This window comes from Triticum urartu, chromosome 2A (assembly GCF_056163025.1).
Source record: "Triticum urartu cultivar PI428250 chromosome 2A, HENAU_Tu73, whole genome shotgun sequence".
NCBI lineage: Eukaryota > Viridiplantae > Streptophyta > Magnoliopsida > Poales > Poaceae > Triticum > Triticum urartu.
This window is the reverse complement of record NC_141874.1, coordinates 594,476,349-594,490,020: the sequence shown is the minus strand read 5'-3', so window position 1 is coordinate 594,490,020 and position 13,672 is coordinate 594,476,349. Positions and strand designations below refer to the sequence as shown.

Below are 13,672 nucleotides of genomic sequence, written 5' to 3'. Positions count from 1 at the left end.
CGCGGCGTGGTCAACGTGGTCAAGGAACGACTTCCATCGTAAGAGTACTGTACGTGGAGAGGCTGATAGCTGGGTCCACGGCCACAGCCCAGTTTTTTGTGATTTGCCAAGTAAGTCGCTTCGTCAGGCCTGTTGGGTTGCAAATCTTTCAAGATGAGGAGAGCTTTCATTCGGCTGGCCAAGAAAATGGCCCATCAGTAATGAGAAATGGGTTGTACATTTTTAAAACACATCAAACCGGCAATTAGTTTCAAATATCTTTTTTTCATTTCAAGATTTTAAATTACATTAATTTTTATGCATGGAGAATTTGTTGGATTTTATATTGATATACATTTATTTTTAAAATTAGTTTGAATGTGAGTCGAAATTTCGGGATTAAAAACAGTTCGGACCGCACCGAAATATGCAAAATTTCGTATAATTTTTTAACCGTGGCCACAATTTGGGCTGTAATACTAACAAAAAGAATATGGGCTCCAAAAAAAACCTTAAAAATTAGCAAATGGGCTGAAAGTTATTAGCAATAATGGCAGATGGGTTGTATGCTGTTTTCCACAGATTTGAGGCTTTCCTAAAAAAATGTTGACGCACAAGCAGTGACTGTTGGATGTCCATCCAACGGCCGTCGTGCTTCTTCAATCTCTGCTCTTCCTGCTCCAGCCGCTCAAACAGGCGCCGGCGGGACTACCTGCTCCCTCCTCCCCGTGGCCGGCTCTGCTGCAGCGCAGGCCTCACCGCCCCACCGTACTCCCATCGCTGGCCTAGCCATCCCTCTACTCACCCACACCTGCTGTTATTCTCCAGCGACGGCAAACGAACCAGTAAACCCTCGTACAGTCGTACTCCCCTCCGCGTGGGAAACAACTGCCGAGTCTTCCCTGCCTCTGTGTCATTCCCTTCCTAGGCCTCGCCGTCGTCCACCGCCCTGGTGCTCTCGGCGCGGCCTGGTCAACGTGGTCAACGACCGACATGCATCTGAAGTGGACTGTACATGGAGAGGCCGACAGCTGGGTCCACGGCCGCACGCAAGGAAATGCCTCCTTATTACGCACAAAATAATGATTCCTCCACCTGACATCAGGGACCCACCGAAAGGGCCTCTGTATTTCACGAAAAAAATCGTTGCCGTAGCTGACAGCTCAGACCCACCAGCTATATCTTCGCACACAAGGAAGTGCCTCCTTATTACGCACAAAAAAATGAATACTCCCCCTGTTAGCTGGGACCCAGTATAGTGGCAGGCTGACTTGTGGGCCTACTAAGTTGACGGGGACGGAGGGCTTTGTCACCTTAGTCAACAATGCACGATTCTAGCTCCAATGACCTTACGATGTCCATCCAACGGCCGTAGTGCTTCTTCAACCTCTGGTCTTCTTGCTCCAGCCGCCCAAACCAGCGCCGGTCGTGCCTCGTGCTCCTACCTCCCGTGACCGGCTGCGATGCGGCGGAGGCCTCACCGCCCCCTACTACTCCCACTGCTGGCCAGGCCATCCCTCTACTCACCCACACCCCCTGTTACTCTGTGGCGACGGCAGCCTCACACCGCAGGAACCAGTGCCCTCATACTCCTCTACGCATGGGCATCCACTACCGCGTATTCCCCGTCTCCGCGTCGTCCCCTTCCTAGGCCTCGCCGTCGTCCACCGCCCTGGTGCGCTCGGCGCGGCGTGGTCAACGTGGTCAAGGAACGGCTTCCATCGGACGTGGACTGTACGTGGAGAGGCTGACAGCTGGGTCCACGGCCGCAGCAAGGAAGTGCCTCCTTATTACGTGCAAAATAATTATTCCTCCACCTGACAGCAGGGACCCACCGGATGGGCCACCAGTATTTTGCAAAAAAAATCGTTTCCCCCTGACTGTTGGGACCCACCGTGGTGGGAGGCTGACTTGTGGGCCTATAAGTTGACGGGGACGAAGGGCTTTGTCAACTTAGTCAATATGAACCATTCTAGCTCTAGTGACCGTACGATGTCCACCCAATGGTCGTAGTGCTTCTTCAACCTCTAGTCTTCTTGCTCCAGCCGCCCAAAGCAGCGCCGGTCGGGCCGCATGCTCCTGCCTCCCGTGGCCGGCTGTGCTGTCGCGGAGGCCTCACCGCCCCTACTATTCCCACCGTTGGCCAGGCCCTGCGGCGACGGCAGCCTCACACCGCAGCCGAAGCAGTGAACCCTCGTACTCTTCTCTGCGCGCGCGGGCTTCCACTGTCGCGTCATCCCCGGCTCCCCGTCGTCCCCTTCCTAGGCCTCGCCGTCGTCCACACCCTGGTGCTCTCGGTGCGGCGTGGTCAACGTGGTGAAGGAACAACTTCCATCAGACGTGGACTGTATGTGGAGAGGCTGACAACTGGGTCCATGGCCGCAGCAAGGAAGTGCCTCCTTATTACGTGAAAAATAATTATTCCTCCACCTGACAGCGGGGACCCACCGGACAGGCCACCGTATTTCGCCCCCCTGACTGCTGGGACCCACCAGCTACATCTTCGCAGGCAAGGAAGTGCCTGACAGTCGGGACCCATCTGGTCGAAGCGTACGTAGCGTTGTCATTCTGGTCGCGAACGTGTACGTACATATAGACTGGTGGATGTAGAGGCGCGCACATGTCGTAGTAGAGGCGGCCAGGGTGCAAGAAAGAAAATACGGCCACGTATGTGTACATAAGGGCGAGGTCTCGAACGCCTACTCGCGCATACGTACGGCGAGGACTCGTGTACATGGCTGGGTCGGAACGGAGAAACAGCGTCGTCGTCGTGTTCATGGGTCGGAACGGAATGCGTGGTCGTGTTCATCGGGAGGGCTTGGACGGAAGAGGCGATGGAAACGAGGCCTGGCGTACTGCACAACGGAGGAAACGAACCTCCTACGGTCGAAACGGGGGTCCTGTTGATCGGGAGGGGTGTGGCGTACCGCACAACGGAGGAAACGGACCTCCTACGGTCGAAATGGGGGTCCTGTTGATCGGGAGGGGTGTGGCGTACTGCAAAACGGAGGAAACGGACCTCCTACAGTCGAAATGGGGGTCCTGTTGATCGGCAGGGGTGTGGCGTACCGCAAAACGGAGGAAACGGACTTGCGTTGGACTGCTACGGTCGAAACGAGGGTCGTGTTCATCGGGAGGGGTGTGGCGTACCGCAAAACGGGACTCCACGGGATACTGTTCATCTCCACCGTCGACCCCATCTAGCCTCCACGAGCTACTGCTCATCCACCGTCGACCTCCTCCAGCCTCCACGGGCTCCTGTTCATCCAGCCTCCACCGCGCGCTACTCCACCGGCTACTGTTCAACCACCCCTCTACCGTCTACTGTTCATCCAGCCCTCCACACCACGGGGTCCTGTTCAACCACCCCTCCACGGGCACCCCTCCACCGTCTACTGTTCATCCTGCCCTCCACACCATGGGGGCCTGTTCATCCACCCCTCCACGGGCACCCCTCCACCTTCTACTGTTCATCCAGCCCTCCACCACACCACGGGGTCCTGTTCATCCAAAGGCAATGCCACCGCTCACTGTTCATCCAAACCCCCCTGCAACGCTCACTGTTCATCCCATCGATCGGCTTCAGTTAGTAGCAATAGCCAAGGAATTGCTCGATCGGGTTCAGTTAACAGCCATCGATCGATCGCTCGGGTTCAGTAACGCGTAGCCTGCAGTGCAATCGCTCGGGTTCAGTTAGAGCCCAACGCCTCGCTCGGGTTCAGTTAGAGCCAACGCCTCACACACGCGCGCGTACGTGTACGAGAGAAACGCACATCGCTCGGCCCCCGGCCTCCCACCGTAACCGGGAACTCCCCGAAATTCCCCCCCCCCCCTCGCTTCTACCACGGTTTTTTCCGTCATGGACGGCCCAAAGAATGTCATGCAGCTACGTCTCCGGCCCGCCAAGGACGAAAAGCCCATTTTCTGTCATGATTTTTTTCATAGAAGTAGGAGCCCACCACATCTATGATGATACCGGGTTTTGTCACAATTATCGTCATAGAAGTGTCATATGTATGACAGGAAAAAAATTCGTTCGGCCCAAAATGTCACGGATGTGTCTTTTTTTGTAGTGACCACGCTCGGCAAGCCAAAGGGCATACGAATGTAGCTGTGCGGCGAGCCCCTGCAGCGGCCCATACGCGAAGGCCAGAACCGCTCCTGAGATGCAGCCCCGTTGAGCCCTGGGACATCGATGTAGACACACAGCCCATCATCCTCGCCAGGATGCGGAGCTGCGCCCCGTGGGCGGCTGTCGCTGCACATGGCTCTTGCTTCTTGCAGTTCATGGGTGGTCTTGGTGATGAACTCCTGGGTGGTGGGAACTCCTTGCCCTGTGCTCTCCTGAGGGTCACGTGCCACAAAGCACGCTTCCAAGTGGTGCCCAAGCGCCTCCCACATGAGGTTGGCAAGGTCTGAGGCCCTCCAGAAGAGAGCCACTGAGCCCTGCCTGAGGAGGGCGCCCCTGGAGCGGGCGCTGGTCCTGACGTGGCTCCTGCCGCGATGCCATCCTCCTGAGGTCCTGCACGGCGCGGCTGCTTCTTCTTGGGGATGGCCTCCAAAGGGCCTTCATTTCTGCTGTCGGGGTCGTCGATTGCTGCAGCTTGAAAGGCGCGCTCGAGGGAGCACACCGCATCCCTCTCTTCACACAGGACCGTGATGATTCCTCCGCTTCCTGGCATCTTGAGAATGTTGTAGCCGTGATGAGTGACTGCCATGAACTTTGTCAGGGCTGGATACCCGAGGATAGCATTGTACGGCAGGCGGATGTGCGCGATGTCGAAGTTGGTGAGCTCGGTGCGGTAGTTCTTGCGCTTCTCGAAGGTGACAGGCAGGCGGACCTGCCCTATCGGCGTAGTGGAGCCGTCGGTCACTCCTGATAAAGGCTTGGTGGGTTGGAGCTGCTCATATGGCACTTGGAGGTTGTAGAATGTGTCGACGGATAGGACATTGAGCACTGCGCCACCGTCGATGAGGGTCTTGGTGACCTGCACATTGCTGATGACTGGGGAACATAGCATGGGGAGGGTGCCAGCGGTGGCTGCGCATTTGAGCTGATCTGCCGAGTTGAAAGTGATGGCGCATTGGGACCACCTGAGCGGGCGCGTGGCCTCGAGTTTGGGAAGCGCCGCGTTCACCTCGCAAGCGAACTGCTTGAAGATGCGCTGAGAGGCTGGGGCCTGGGCGCCGCCCAATATGCAGGCGATTGCACGCGGCTCCTGGAAGCCCCCAGCCCCCTCGTCCTGGTGGTGGTCATCGTTCCTTCTTGGTGGTGGCAGCGGGGGAAGACCGGCGTTACCCTGGGGGCAATCCTCACGCGGCGGGTCCCTCCAGGCGCCCTCACGAGGCTGGTCCAGCCAGTGGTCCTCACGAGGCCGGTCGCGCCACTCCTGGCGCGGGCCACGGTCATCCCAACATCCGCCTCCACGTCCTGCTCCGTGATCGTAGCCCCGGTCGTTGCGCTCGGGGCATCGACCGTAGCGTCCTTCTGATATGGCTCTGAGCTCTTGACAGTCGCTGGTGTTGTGGGTGTTCAGGTTGTGGAAGGCGCGGAACGGTCGGCCGTTCTTGGATGACTCGGGTTGATCTCCGCCCCGCTTGATGTCGGGCTCCGCTGCGAGCATAACTACCTCCTTGTGCTTCACGTCCTTGGCCTTGGCCTTCTTCTCCTCCGCACGGGTGCCGGGCGCGGCGGATCACGTCGCAGAGCCGCGCGCCTTGGTGCCAAGGCGACGCCTTGGGGCTGAGGCAGTTGAGGCGTGCCATGAGCCTTGTCGCCCGCGGCTGGTTGAGGGGGAGGCAGAGAGTGGGACGGCGCCGGAGAGCTCCCTGCGGCGCAGACGAGCTCGGCGACGTAGTCGAGCCACTCCTCGTAGAGGTCGTCGACGGGGCGTTAACGCAGGAGCTCGTTCGCCACGAGGAGCGTGGCTCGTGCCTCCATGGGAGCACGGTGCACGTGAGACAAAGAACCAGCAGGGGTCAGCGATGGAGTGGTGGTGCGGCCGTCCTGCTGCACCGAAGGATGCAGCGAGGACGCCTGCTGCTCGTTCCCCGCCGGACCGGTGGCTGCGTTGGTGGCGGGAGACGGAGAACGGCGATGTGGCCCGTCGACGGGAGCCGTCTGAGCGACGCGGACGATGAGGGCAGTCCGACGCTCAGCTCGAGCACGGTGAGCGTCCGTCATGGAGACAACGGAGCGACAGAGCAACGAACTGATGGGAGGGAAGCTACGGCGCACCCCTACCTGGCGCGCCAAATGTCGGATGTGGGGTTCCGGCAAACCCTTAAGGTTCGAACACTGGGGTGCGCGCGAAGTCTTTCCTTCCCACCAATCTACGCCCTAACTCGCTAAGATCTCGTGGACGAACTCGAGGAACTCGCAACACAGAAAGACACAAGATTTATACTGGTTCAGGCCACCGTTGTGGTGTAATACCCTACTCCAGTGTGGTGGTGGTGGATTGCCTCTAGGGCTAATGATGAACAGTACAAGGGAAGAACAGCCTCCTGAGGTTGAGGTGTTCTTGAGCTCGGTGAGCTTGTGTGTGGGGGGATGGTCTGAATGATCCATCCCTGACTAAGGTGGTGGCTAGTCCTATTTATATTGGCCCTGGTCCTCTTCCAAAATATCGAGCGGGAAGGAAGCTAACAATGCTGGGCCAATTTGAAGGGGGACAGCTAGTACCAGCTATCCTGACAAAAATGGTCTTCGCCTGCAAAAAGCTCTGTGGTGACACCGTCTTGGGCTCCATGATGACCTCCATCTTGCCGTCCTCTTGGTCTTGGTCTCATTGCACCAATAAAGCAATCTTTTCCTGATGCCTCGGTACTCTTCGCCTGCGCTGGCCTCCTTTGCACCAAAGAGGAAACAACGACGCTGGCGCCCGCCTGGCGCCTACATGGCGCCGTTCGCCATGGCTCACGTCACGAGAGTCTCGTGAGGTTTGCCCCGCCTTGATATCTCCGCTCCTCGCGAGCCTGCCTGGCTAGGCTACTCCCGAGGAGGCCTTGCGTCATCCGCCTCGCGAGGGTCTTGGGTGCTTTGTTGGTGATGATGGGCCGTACGGCCGGCTGGCTCAGCCACGTCGCGGGCCGCAGGCAGGCAAGTCTGGGGACCTCCGTTCCCAGAACGCCGATAGGGGCTGTTTAGATAAAGACACAACTAAATTAGTTTTAGTAGAGAACTTGTTGTCACACAAGAAAGTTATTTGTCCCTAGGCAATCGATAACTAGACCGGTAATCATTATTGCAATTTTATTTGAGGGAGAGGCATAAGCTAACATACTTTCTCTTCTTGGATCATATGCACTTATGATTGAAACTCTAGCAAGCATCCGCAAATACTAAAGATCATTTAGGTAAAACCCAACCATAGCATTATAAGGCATCAAGTCCTCTTTATTCCCATACGCAAATAACCTACTTACTCGGGTCTGTGTTTCTATCACTCACGCCACCCACCGTAAGCAAATCATGAACATATTGCAAACCCTACAGCGGGGATCCCTCACGCTTGCGCGACACGAAGAGCACCATAGGAAAGCACCAATAATAAAACATGTAACTCAAACCAATCACGATCATCAATTAACCCATAGGACAAAACGTATCTACTCAAACATCATAGGATAGCCATACATCATTGGGAAATAATATATAGCGTTGAGCACCATGTTTAAGTAGAGATTACAGGGGGTAAAAGAGGGTTTACACCACTGCATGGAGGGTGGAAGAGTTGGTGATGAGGGCGGTGAAGTTGTTGGTGTAGATTGCGATGATGATGATGGCCCCGGCGGCGTTCCGGCGCCACCGGGAGAGAGGGGGAGAGAGCCCCCGTTCTTCTTCTTCTTCCTTGACCTTCTCCCTAGATGGGAGAAGGGTTTCCCCTCTGGTCCATGGCCTCCATGGCATGGGAGGGGCGAGATCCCCTCCGAGATTGGATCTGTCTCTCTGTCTCTCTCTGTTTCTGCGTTCCAGATTCTGCCCTTTCACCGTTTCTTAAATTCCCGGAGATCCGTAACTCTGATTGGGCTGAATTTTGGACACGATTTTTATCCGGATATTAGCTTTATTGCGGCAAAAGAAGGGCACCAACCGCCTTGCGGGGTAGCCACGAGGGTTAGGGGCACGCCCCCTGCCTCGTGGGCCCCTCGAGCATCGTATTGCATTGATTTCACTTCCCAAAATTCACATATATTCCAAAAAAAATCTCCGTCAGTTTTTATCCCATTTGGACTCCGTTTGATATGGATTTTTTGCGAAACAAAAAACATGCAACCAACAGGAACTGGCACTGGGCATTAGATCAATATGTTAGTCCCAAAAATAGTATAAAAAGTTGCCAAAAGTATATGAAAGTTCTATAATATTGGCATGGAACAATCAAAAATTATAGATACGACGGAGACGTATCAGCGTGCGATTCAGTGGCGCCCGTGGTGCGGCCGAGGTTCCACGACTTCTTCTCCAAGGGTCTCGTGCAGCTGTGGGACTACTGGCCCATGCGCGGCTACCGCGTCAGTACCGGTCCATCAAGCCGGTTGTTGCTCCTTCGGCCATAGTGGATCCCAGCAAGTGTGTTGCTGCTGATTTGAGATTGTTCAAGTATCTCCTTCATTCTCAGATGGAAGTGTTGCGCTCTGAGATGCATGCCTCCGTGTCTCGTTTGGAGGAGGTGGTCCAGCCCCTTCATGACGTGATGGTTGCTTTGCAGGGGTGGACAACTCTGCTCAGGGATTTTTGGAGCGGATGCAGGTTGTTGTCGGCCGGCTGGGCCACTTGTTAGAGCCCCCTCTTGCGTCGGCTACTATGGTTGATCCTGTTGTTGGCTTCATGGATGAGGCAGATGTGGATCTATTTGGTAGCTTCTCGCCTCATGTTGGGTCCAATTCGACGCCCCTTGTGTTGCCGGACTTCGAGGGCGGGGCCTTCGCTAAGGTTGTGTCTCCAGTGCTGAAGATCATGCCCGTGCTACATGTGTTGTGTGGGAAACCTGTCGTATCTCCCGTGTTGCCTGCCTCTGAGGACGCGTCCGTCGCAACGCTTGTGGCCCCGGTGCTGCAGATCATGCCTGAGCTTCAACATCTATGTGTGAGATCTGCTTTGGCGTTGTCTATGGGGCATATGGCGGTCATCTCGCTGGAGACCTTGTGTGAGGGACATGATTCACCTCTGCCATTTGAGCAACTGGAGGCGCCAGAGTCCATTGTCTCGAAGATACCGGTGGCTGATGATTTGCGGTGGTCGGTATGTTGGTGCCTGATCCTTCGGAGCTCAACCAGTTGATCGCCTTTGTGGACCATGGAGGTTCCGACGGTGCGGTCACCCAATTGCATGTGACTGTTGGGCAGGTGGAGTCTGTGTGTGACAAAGTTGATGCGATTCTCTTTGAGATAGAGATTCACATCTTGCTCAAACGTTTGGAGGCAGTTAGCCTTGGATCCGGCAAGACAATCGTGGAGAAGGCTCTCAGAAACAAAAGTAAGAAGAGTGGCGCCACAGAAAAGGCGTCCGCGGTTGCTTGATGAATGGTCGTCGGTTTTTTAGGTTGTGCTTGGTACTCATTGGGAATTTCTTTGTGATCCAGGAGTGTGAGGGTTGGTGGTCGGTGCGTGTTGGGTATGGTTGTTCGGTTGATCGTGGCTTATGGGGTTGCATGCTCTGTGAGTAGTATACATGCAGTTGGTTTGTATCGGTTTTCGCCGGTTTTCCATTGATTAATTGGGCAATTCTATTCTTTTTAATTAACCAATGATGCAAATCTTTTGCCTCCGTTTCAAAAAGAAATAAAGTTCGTCGTGGACTCTGGGGCAACTCACACACAGGCAAGGTACGTACTACCTCATTTCGCCAGCCTCCGTCCATCCCATCGCACCGCCAGAGATTCGGAACCACTGCTCTGTCTCGTCGGTGCTCGCATTGCAGGCATGGGAAATAGGAGGAAATGCGAGTAGGTTCGTGCAGGAGGAGATCATAATGGAGCACTTGTATGACTACATGTTCCACCTTCTGAGCGAGTACGCTCCGCTGCTGCGATATAGGCTCATGGTGCCGGACGGGACCATGGAGGTCACCGTGCAGTCCATGACGCACGGAAGGCGAGTTGCCGTCCCCTTTCGGGCCCGAGGAGCTAGAGGCGCTGCGGAGGAGGAAAGACGTTGCGGTGAGGCGGGTGGAGACGCGGGAGGAGCGGTGACCGACACTGACGAACAAAGGAGAGAAGAATCAAAGGATGGCGTACATACGTGCATGTTCTGAGTTTCTGACATGCGCAATGGACCGGCCATAGTGCCATTGGAGTGGTGGGGCGCTTAAGGCGCTGAACAGGAGCTCCCAAGCGATACATAGGAGCGCCCGTCATCATCCATGATGCATCCAAGGATGTATAGATGTGGCCTACATGTAGCCCGGCCCAACCAAATTCATGAACCTCAAAGCATCTCTGGGCCTGACTAGGGAGGAGCGGCCGAATCGACCGTTTTTTCCACAACCAGGCTCCGGCAAGCCACGCGTAGCTGTGGCTTGCACAACTAGAGGAGACAGGATGTATCGTCACTACTTCCCACACTCCTCTCCTCTCACCACCCAAACCTCCATTTACACAACTCTCTCTCACAATTCATACGGTCTCATCGATGGCCGCCGATGGAACACCTACGCTGCGCCTGATTCTTTCCCCCGTCAGTAGTGCCAATCACGACCATTGGGTCACCTCTGTTACAAGGTGGGGGGCTACAGCCCTAGTGAGTTGCAGAGGGTGTTGCCTGCCTCGACCCCCATCTGCATGAAGCCGCGCTCCGCGTGCATCGGCCACCCATCAGTGGCTGATACCTCCGTTGTGGTGTTGGGTAGTTTGTCTAATGCGAGGGATACTTCGACATCAACGGTGGCAGATGGTTCGATTGACTCAATGAAGTCTTGAAAAGGGCATTTTCCTCATGATTTTCTTTAGCATACCATGGGCATGTTCGATCTGACCATCTACATTCTTGCAAGCTCTCTATATGAATATATATTCACTAATCACAACAGTAAAATTGTATGAATTACAACTCCATGTTCTTATCGATCTTATAGCGTCTTCTAGGACGTTTGGATGGTAGTTTGGACGGCTATACTTTTGTTGGCAGCATGGTGAGTTTGGCTTTGTGCATGACCTCATTCTGTGACTTCTATTGTCATACCTCAAGCTTATTTGGTCTGTGAAATGAAATATTGATACATTATATATTAGTTCACTTTGAAATTACATTTGCATGACATTTGTGTTTATATTTACATTTCATTATCAATGTGAATTTGTGGTTCAGATGTTGGGTGCTATATATTATAATATTTGAAAACCTGATTTTTGATTTCTAGATTAGACACACAGACTTAACTTGCCCAGGCTTCACAAAAAGTTTCGGCTCAGCCACTGCCTACCGCACTAAGAGCAACTCCAAAGGGCCGACCTATTTCGTCCGCCTGCGTCCGTTTGGGTCGGCACGGACAAAAGTGGCGGCCCAACGCGCCGACCCAAACTCAAATCACGTCTGCGTCGCGTCCGCGCTGGCGCATGTGCGGCCCAAATTTGCGTCACAAATGCGTCGGCGCGGACGCCGAACGGACGCTTCGCGCGCCTTCTCGCTATCCGCCGTGTCCCCACATGGCAGCCGTCCAACTACCCGCTGCCCACGCGGTCAGCTTAATTTATGACGACGGGCCCACGCGTCAGTGACGGCGCTCCTCCTTTTTTAAGCCGACCATGCGGCGGGGCCGTCCTCATCAATACTCGCTGTCCACATCTGCCCACTTTTGCTCCCTCGTCGCCGGCAAACCCTAGCCACCACAACCACAGCGAGATGGGCCTCTTTTCCGGCGCCAGCGGCAGCAAGGCCAAGGGCAAGTCCCCCGCCACCCCTTTCCCCTCCGAGTTCCTCCCACCTCCGCCGGCGCCTCGCCGGCAGAGGCAGCGCGTCGACGTGCCAGTGCACCAGGCGGAGTGGCACTGGCAGAACCGCCAGCCTCTGCCATATCCGGACGTGACGCTGCCGCGTGACTGGCATCTGGATCCAGAGAGGATCCCAGTGCCGGCGGCGCCGCGGCCGACTCGTGCTCACGCGGAGGAGGTGTGACGCCGGCGAGCGCTGCTGACGCCGGAGCAGCGCCTCGACAAGGCCTACGCAACCGACTCGCCCAACTGGACGAGGTGGTTCGCCTTCGAGCACGAGGAGGCGAGGCGACGGGGCGTGCGCGAGGTCGACTGGAGGCCAACGCCACTCGTCGTCCGCGAGGAGGACCAGGCGGCGGAGGATGCCTACCTGGCGGCCCTTGCGGCCGTCTACCGGGAGAGCGAGGAGGACGAGCGGCGCAGAGCGGAGGCGGCGGAGGCAGAAGAGGAGGCCCGCTACGAGGCGGCAATGGCGTAGGCCCTTGCCCTCTCCGCGGCGGGCGACAGCGTGGTGTCGCCGGTGGCCCCGCCGTCCCCCATCAAGCCGGAGCCGCAGCAGCAGCCGAAGCCCGAGCCAGAGCCCATCGCGCGCTTCTCCTGGAATGGAGTGGTGCCCGAGTGGGTGTCCGTGCCACCGGTTTGGCTGGGGGCGACGCCGGCGCAGGAGCAGGCGTACCTCGAGATGTGGCGCCAGTGCCGGCTGGCAGAGGAGCGCCGTCACGGCGAGTACGAGGAGATGCTCGAGCGCGACCTCGAGGAGGAGCAGCGCGAGGCCGAGGAAGAGGCGCGCCAGGCCGCGGCTGCACAGGCGGCCGCACACACCCCCGCCCCGGCACTGCCTGCGCCGGCACAGCCCGACATGGCGGCGCTCTGTAACACGGCATTCGCCTGGGCCGGGCCGGCGCCGACGCTCATCGACCTCACGGACCCCGAGGATGACGACGACGACGCCTAGGGCAGCGCGCCGCCACGTAGTTTAGGCTGTTTTTTAATGCAAATGTGTGGACGCGTGAACTCTCGCCGGCCTTCGTGACCGGCTTTAATGTTTAATTAATGTTGTTTCTCTTTTTTTATATGCATGCGTTTATGTTTTTTGGCGCCGTCAAAATGGGTATCGGCCAACGTTGGGCGCAGGCGCCGACCCAGATGCCGAAACGGGCATCCGTGTCCGTCTAACCGATCCAAATAGACAAAAAAACGGACGAAATCGTCATCCATTTGGATCGGCCTGTTGGAGTTGCTCTAACATGCTAATGCACTATGAGAAAGCTCCATGCGACCCCTACTAGCATTTCTGCACGCCAATAAATGTGAAAACAACCCGTAGGTGGATCACCACCTTCCGTCTAAAAGTTAAGTTTATATCTGGTGCAGCGAGTTGGGTGAAGGGAGGCTAGCCAGTCCACATCACATGATCAAGTGCACTTGCATCATGAGAGCAATTTTAATGGAGCGACTCATTTCGTTCGCGATCGTCTGTTTGGGTTGGCGTGGACAAAAAAGCTGTCTCAACGCGCCGACCCAAACGGACGCGCGTCCGCTTTCGTCTACCTGCCGATCCATTCCTGGCCCATTTTTTAGGCTGATTTGCGTCGGCGCGGATACAAGACAGACGTGCGCGCGCTCGCCCTCTTTCCTCATCAGGCCCGCTGGTCGGTGGTATATTGGATTCACACACTCGCCTGCCTGCTACGTCGCCGATGCCGCCGGCCATTTTTTCAGACTAAAACGGATACATAGATAGTTCTAGTGTACACAGA

The 13,672-nt window shown here is 56.1% G+C and overlaps 1 pseudogene; it reads left to right on the top strand.

The window, feature by feature from the left end:
• The first annotated feature begins 11,823 nt into the window (after positions 1-11,823).
• Positions 11,824-12,867, top strand: LOC147986132 (uncharacterized; annotated as a pseudogene).
• The last annotated feature ends 805 nt before the right edge of the window (positions 12,868-13,672 follow it).